General features: G+C 48.4%; 1 pseudogene; it reads left to right on the forward strand.

Annotated features, from left to right (window-relative positions):
* Nucleotides 1–854: 854 nt before the first annotated feature.
* LOC128627718 (keratin, type I cytoskeletal 19-like) lies at nt 855–2,106 on the forward strand (annotated as a pseudogene).
* The last annotated feature ends 5,934 nt before the right edge of the window (nt 2,107–8,040 follow it).

The following is an 8,040-nucleotide window of genomic DNA, read 5'->3' on the forward strand; positions in this document are numbered from 1 at the left end:
CACCTTGGCCATGTCAGTGTTGACAGGACACTGACTCTCGTGGGGCCTTGGCCTCAGAGGCACAGTTTCCCTGTGGATCTCCTTTGAGATCCACAGTTAACTTGGGACAAACTTCTAGGACAAACCAGTCTTCACGTGCATATCTCCAGATGAGTCCAATGCCACCGATAGAGGACCGCTTTACTCTTTAGAGAAAAATCCTTCCTCTGACCACTCCACAAAGATCCTACTCACCCAGGAACACCTGAGCAGGGGCCCACGGGAGCTTCCTGGATGTGGCGGGAACTGAGCCCCCTTCCAAGCACAGGCCCCTCTCCTGAGGCGAACCCGTTCCAGGGCACCCTGCCCTTCTCCCTGGGCTCCTGCCAGCCTCTCTGGGATCCCACTGCTGCTCTGGACAACTCCCTGTGCCCATCTCTGCCACACCGGATTCAGGGGTCTGAACAACTATTGTCACCCCACAGGCTATTCAGGGTAGGGAAGGAAGTGTCCTTTCTCTTTCAGAGCCAAAGAGGGTTCAGTCGACCAGCAAGGATTTTGTTCAGACTGTAGTAAGCAATACAATTAAAAGCCAAAATTAAAGCAGCAACCCATTATTTCCCTTTTCCTGGGCTAGTTCAATGTTTATCCACATCTAGGATTTTCTAAGAGCATGTCTGATAAAGCCACAGCCTGCTAATTAAAGCAAAGAGGACCAGAATTCCGAGAGAAACTCACCAAATTCTCCTGGTGTGAAGTGGGGAGCTGGTAGGGCACCATGGGCCTTTGTGGGTACCCAGCACAGGGTCTGTGTCAGCAGGATGGTCCTGGGTGGGCTTCTGTGAAATCCTGCCAGTCATGCTAAGGAAATGTCAATGGAAGAGACATCCAGACTCCTCCGGCCGACCACGGCTCCTTTGACCGGGGTCTCTGCTTCCTCTTTCACCACGACTTCCTACGGCTATTGCCAGTCTTAGGCCTCCTTGTCCTTTGGGGGCATGGGTGGCAGCATGGATCGCTTCAGAAGGGGAATTGGCTATGGTAAGCACACAGAGCATCCATGGAGGGTCAGGTGGCTGTGGATGTCGGTGTCATCTGCCCGCTGCGTGTCCCAGTCCTCTTCTGGGGGCTATGGCGGCAGCTATGTGGGCTCTGTGGGCAGGTCCCACGGGCTTCTGGTGGGCAACGAGAAGTTGACCATGCAGAACCTTAACAAACACCTGGCCTCCTACCTGGAGAAGGTGCGCACCCTGGAGGTGACCTGGAGGTGAAGGTCCATGACTGGTACCAGAAGCAAGAGCCCGTGCCCACCTGTGACTGCAGCCACTACCACCTGACCATCGGGGAGCTGTAGGACAAGATTCCCGGTGCCACCATGGAGAACTCGAAGATTGTCCTGCAGGTCAACAATGCTCGTCTGGCTGCGATGACGTCCAAACCAAGTTTGAGATGGAGCAGGCCCTGGGCATGAACGTGGAGGCCGACATCAACAGCCTGCCCAGGGTGCTGGATGAGCTGACTCTGGCCAGAACAGACCTGGACATGCAGATTGAAGCCATGAAGGAAGAGCTGGCCTACCTGAAGAAGAACCACAAGGAGGAAGTCAGTGTCCTGAGGAGCCAGGTGGGTGGCCAGTGCGGAGGTAGATTCCTAGCATGGACATAGCCGAGATCCTGAGTGACGTGCAAAGCCAGTGTGAGGTCCTGGCTGAGAATACCTGGAATGATGCTGAATTCCTGTTCATCATCCAGACTGTGGAGCTGAACTGGGAGGTCCCTGGCCACACAGAGCAACTGCAGACCAGAGAGACGGAGGTCACTGACCTGTGCTGCACCCTCCAGGGTCTGGAGATCCAGTGGCAGTCCCAGCTCAGCAGCAAGACCACCCTGGAAAGCGTGCTGGGGGAAACAGAGTCCCACTTTGGAGCCCGGCTGGCACAGACCCAGATGCTGATCAGCAGCATCAACGCCCCACTGAGTGATGTGCGTGCTGACATCCAGCAGCACGACCTGGAGTCCCAGCAGCTCACGGACACCAAGACGTGCTGGAGCAGGAGATGCCACCTACCACACCCTGTGTGAGGACCAGGATGCCTTACTACAACCTGCCCCTACACAGACTGCCTGAGTCCAGCAGCCTCCCTGGCTTCCTGCTTTGAGCAGAGGGATGGATACTCCTGGGTTTGGGAGTAGGAGGGGCAGGACCTTTACATCTGGGTCCTCCTCTGACCTGTTAATAAAATTTTATTACCTAAAGGGGAAAAAAAAGAAACCTGTAGAGAATTTTTATGAGTTTGTTTGTGGCAAACTAACCACATATGCCAGTGGGCAAGATCTCATATACCACCTAAAAATCTATTTCATTAGCCAAACAATTACTTCCTCTTGCTGGTCACCCCATGTCCTTCAAGTGGCTGCTGAATTACAGACATCACTTCAACACTCGAGACAGAAGAGGTAAATAAGAGTGGCAGTCACCTTTGTACCTTCACACTGCTGCTTCCAGGTCACACAGCCACCCCTAATTGCAAGGAAGGTTTGGGAAGGGAAAGGGGGTTAGGATGGGTGTGGGGTCAGCCAGACCACAGTGTCTGCCACACGCTGGGGAGGCAGTGTGTGGAAAGTCAGTGTCCAACCTTCTGTCCAGGGTGGGACCTGCCCAGGTGGACAATGGTGTTGATTTCATTCATTTGTTTGTCTGTTTACTTTTTTACCCACCTTCTGCACCCCCCTTCCCTTTGGCTACCACCAGCTTGTTTTCTATATCTGTGGGTCTATTACTGCTTTGTTCTGCTTATTCGTGTGTGTTGTTTTATAGAGTCTACGTAAAAGAGAAATCATACAGTGTGTGTCTGTTACTGTCTACTTCTTACACTCAGCACAACACCCTCTGGCCCCTCATGTGTCCCAAATGGCAAGATTTCATTCTCCACAGTGTTAATTTTAGACTGAGCTGACTATCAAGTCAGTGTGGTATGGCACCACTGGGTGAATTCTTACTTTCTTCGGCCATATTCGACCCTCAGATCGTTAAACTCCAGTGGTCTACAAACCTGGTTGAGCTTTTCATTGGTGCCGTGCACAGAGCTTCTTGTGACAATGGAAACAGTCCACGCTGTGCAGTCCAACTCCAACCACAGGAAGCTACTGAGCACTTGAAATGCGCTTAGTGCACCCAAGGAACTTGATTTCTACTTTTACTTAAATGAATGGAAATAACCTCTTGTAGTGGCTTCTGTATCTGCACAGCTCTAAGGCACCCTGTTGCTGATGCACCTGTAGGAGTTTGGAGCCATTTTTAGGTATTTGATCAAGAAACCCAAGTTTAAAACAGATGACAAATATGCAATCTTCATAATTCAAACAAGTCAATTAAATTTTCTTTTTCTTTTTTTGGGTCAGCAATTTTGAGGACAAAGGCTTTTGTTTGATCTTGGCAGAATTTTTCTCCCCAAAAATTGGCTGGAATTTTTGTGGTATTATGGTTCATTTCCTTGTAATCATAAAATGAATAAGGGAAGACAGAGTTTGGGTGTGATTGCTTATTTCTTTATTAAATAATTTAATTATTTTTATTTAAAACAATTTTAAGTATTTATCGATTATGCTATTACAGTTTTTCCAATGTGTTTCTCCTCTTCATCCCCCCTCCGCCCTGCATCCCCCAGTCCTCCAGTCTCCTCCCCACCCCCTTAGTTCACGTCCATGGGTTGTACATATAAATTCTTTGGCTTCTCTGTTTCCTATACCATTGTTAACCTCTCCCCATCTATTTTATGCCTACCAATTATACTTCTTATTCCATTTGTTTCTGTCCCCACTCTTCCCTCCCCTGTCCCCACTGAAAACCCTCCATGTGATCTCCACTTCTCTGCTTCTGTTCCTGTTCTATTTGTTTGCTTAGTTTTTTTTTGTTTTGTTTTTAGGTTCAGGTGTTGATAGTTATGAGTTTGTTGTCATTTTACTGTTCATATTTTTTAGTATCTTCTTTTTCTTAGATAAGTCCCTTTAACATTTCATGTAATCAGGGCTTGGTGATGATGAACTCCTTCAACTTGGCATTATCTGGGAAGCACTCTATCTGCCCTTCCATCTAAATGAAAGCTTTGCTGGATAGAGTCATCTTGGATGGAAGCTGCTGCCTTTTATGACTTGGAATACTTCTTTCTAGTCCCTTTTTGCCTGTAAAGTTTCTTTTGAGAAATCAGCTGATAGTCCTATGGAAATTCCTTGTAGGTAACTCTCTTCTTTTCTCTTGCTGCTTTCAAGATTTGCTCTTTATCTTTAATCATGGATAAGTTAGTGATGATGTGCCTCAGTGTGTTCCTCCTTGGGTGTAATTTCTTTGGGACTCTCTGGACTTTCTGGAAGTCTATTTCATTCAACAGACTGGGGGAGTTTTCCTTCATTATTTGTTCAAATGAGTTTTCGAGTTCTCGCTCTTGTTCTCCTTCTGGCACCCTTTGGATTCAGATGTTGGACGTTTACAGTTGTCCTAGAGGTTGTGGAGCTGTCTGTGGGGAGGGGTCAGAGAGGGAACAATGCCACCCACTCACTGGGCTGCTCGAGCCCCCTTTCCAGTGACCTCTCCTGTGAGACTGGGAGTCCCCCACCATGACAACCCCCGCAGTAGATAACAGCTGGCTTCCAGTCTTTAGTTTCCCGTTCAGCCAGCCCCTGCATGGTCCTCCGCCTTCCTGCGTGTCCTGTCTGCTCGGCTGTCGTCTCCCGTCTCTGCCCCTCACACAGGGCTGGGTGAATTTTTCTTTGATTCCTTGGTTGTTGGAGTTCCGTGCAGTTTTTCTTCTTGTGGCAGTTCTGGTTGTTTATTGTTTTTAAATTGGTTGTTATCCTTTTGTTTGTGCAAGGAAGTGAGGTGTTTTTACCTACGCCTTCCTCTTGGCCAGAACTCTTTTTAAAATAGTTTTTTAAAAGATTTTATTTATTTTTAGAGAGAGGGGAAGAAAGGAAGAAAGACAGGGAGAGAAACAATGTGTGGCTGCCTCTCATGCGCCCCCTACTGGGGACCTGGCCCACAGCCCAGGTGTGTGCCCTGCCTGGGAATGGAACTGGGGACCCCCTGGCTTGCAGCCCAGCACTCAATCCACTGAGCCACATCAGTTGGGGCTAAATAATTTAATTATTTTACATTGTATTTGTCCATTATCATTTCTCTTTTTTATACCCTCTTCCACTCCCACTCATTCCTTCCCCCCCAGTCACCACACTGTGGTCTGTGTCCATGAGTTTTTTCTCTTTTTTTAAATCTCCCCCTCCATCTCTTACAAACACCCCCATATCTGTCAGCCCGCTCTCTCCAGATGCGTCTGTCTCTATGTTGCTTGTTAGTCCACTTTGTTCACTGAATTCCACAAGTGAATGAGACCACATGGTATTTGTGTTTCTCCGACTGGCTTCTTCCACTTCGCATCAGGTTCTCCAGGTCTGTCAGTGCTTGCGATTGCTTTTTAAAAGCAGGAATACTGGGGTACAACTTACCTACAGTAAAGTCCATTCTACTTAGCTGTATAGTTCTGAGTTTTCACAAACCAACTTACTGCGTAATCACCAAAATAATCATGATAAAGGACACTTTCACCCCCCACCCCAGCAAAGAAAACTTCCTATGGGACAACTGTTGTCAAGTCATCCGTGGGTAACGTGCCATTAGTGTCACGAACACTTCTGATGCTTGAGTTGATTTAGGTTGTCTGTTCAAATTTCGCTTTACTGGATCACCCTCAAGGTGGCAGAAGTCACATTGGCGATAAAGCGATGTGACTGGTTAGGGCAGCCGAGTGCCAGCAAACTGCTGGTGATGAGCAGACTTGACCAGTGTCGACAAGAATACACCAGCCAGACGCACGCATGTGTGCTAATGGAAGGCTGGTCTGGCAGCATCTTTTACTACGGAAATGGTATCAGGTATGTGCTGGCCACGTCTACTTATTCATTTTATAATTAGGTGAGTTAAATACACGTGAAGTACTTAGAACAGTCCCCAGCACGTAGTACATTCCACAAGAGTTCTGTTGGTGGAATGGATTATCTGAAGTCCTCCAACCATTTTACCACAATTGTGTTTTACACACTGTCCCAGAGACTTGGCACAGTTTCACATGAACATGTGTTTGGTCCTGAAGGAAATTCCAGCGACTCAAAGTGGGAGCGTTTCCATTTCCCACAGTTACAGCAGCAAATTCCAACAAACAACATCCCCAGGGCAAGTGACATCAGCACAGAAACTCTCTGGGTTTTCTGCAACCTCCTAATGTTATCAAAACCTGTCACCCGATATTCAAAACAGCCCCTTTTATTAGGTTAGGTTTCATAATTAAAGTGGCTTTTGACCCTGTGTCCCAAATGTCCTGGAATTCTTCAACATTGCCCATCGTCCAGGGTGTTTTAATGGCGGCCAGTGCGTCTCCAGACAGCCCTCCCACTGCGGCAGGTCTGGAGGGAGGACATGGGGGCTGTCTGTCTGTCCTGTGACAGGCTCCAGGCCTGATCTTGAGGGCAAAGCTCCTCACACACAGAGGGCAAATCGAAGGAGGCGTGTGGAAGCGCCCCCTTTCGGTGAGTGCCAACGGACGTGTGTCCTTCACATTTAGCAGCTGTTTGTCCTCAGGCTTGGTTCCCAGCACTGTTTAGCTGCATGAGCTAAGGGCTGGAGCTCCTGTCTCTGCAGGAACTGGACCGTTTATGCTGCTTCCTTCAACTCTTTTGAGACGTTGTTGACTTGCTGGCCGGACTCTTATGTGTTTAGGACTCTGATGTCCCCAAATCTAATGAGCCACGATCAGACAGGGCAGAGTATCTCCATGCTCCCTGGATTTTGAATTCTTTCACTTTTCAGTTCTGTAGCAGTTTTTCATGCATAAGGCTCTGTCCCCATGAAAAGCCACCGAGGGAGCATGTGCGCTTCTTCAGGGAAAGACTGTAAGCTCCACTCTTCCTGTCCACTAGGGTACCCACTAGTCATATGTAGCTATAATAACTCAAAATTAAATGAAAATTTCAGCCCCTTAGCTGCACTGGCCACCAGGGTCTCAGTGGTCAAAGGTCAAACGTGGCTCGTGGCTACTCTGCTGGGCAGCTCAGCAAGGGGGTGTCTCCCTCCCACAGGGAGTCCCACTGGGCAGCTCACTAGGGGACGTTTCCACCCCACGAGGGTCCCACTGGGCAGCCCTCACCCAGGGGCTCTCTGATGAGCCCACTCCCTTTGCAGACACTCAGACTCTCTGCTAACACCGGCCTCTTCTTCCAAGGCTGATGATGCTGAAGGGTTGGCTGTTCTTGGTAGGCTTCAATTACTGTTAATTGTTTAAAAGTTAATAAGTTAAAAGTTATAAGGGTAATTGCTTAACCTTATAATTAGGTTTTGTTTGGCCACAGAGCCACGCTGAGCATATTTTCATGGCTGCTGTTAAAGGCACAGCTCAGCCTCGGAAACCTGCGCTGCCAAAGCCTCCACATCCGGCCAAGTTTATGTTGCCTCCTGCCCTTGTGTGTGTCTGACTTCTACCCTGACCTTCCCGTGAGGAGTGTTGGGTGTTCCCAAACTGTTCACAAATGCCCTCTGCCTTGTTCTGAGTCTAGATCCCACTACTGGCCTCTGGGTGGACTCAGGATCCTCTTCAATAATCTCCAGCTTCAAAGAATATCGTTTCAAATTCGGGCTCTTTGCAGTGGGTGGTCGGGCTCTTCCTAAAAATGTCAGGACATTTCTCATGAGGATGAAAAACATTATACAGTTTTGACTCTCTGCAGCTGTCCAGTTAAAGAGGGACGGGAAAGAAGTCCTGGGCATTTACCTACCATGTTGCCCTGTGACAACCCTCCACCCCAAAGAGGGTGAGCTTCGGAACCCAACCCCTTGGTTCAGTTTCTGCGTTAATAATGCACAGTGTTACCGCTGTTCTCTGCTGACAGCATGCTGGAGGAATGCTTTTAAAATTTTTTAAAATTTATCTACTTTTAGAGAGAGGGGAAGGGAGGGAGAGAGGGAGAGAAACATTAGTGTGTGGTTGCCTCTCATGCGTCCCCTACTGGGAACCTAGCC

This window comes from Artibeus jamaicensis, unplaced genomic scaffold (genome assembly GCF_021234435.1).
Source record: "Artibeus jamaicensis isolate MK-2021 breed Jamaican fruit bat unplaced genomic scaffold, CSHL_Jam_final contig_1299, whole genome shotgun sequence".
Lineage (NCBI taxonomy): Eukaryota > Metazoa > Chordata > Mammalia > Chiroptera > Phyllostomidae > Artibeus > Artibeus jamaicensis.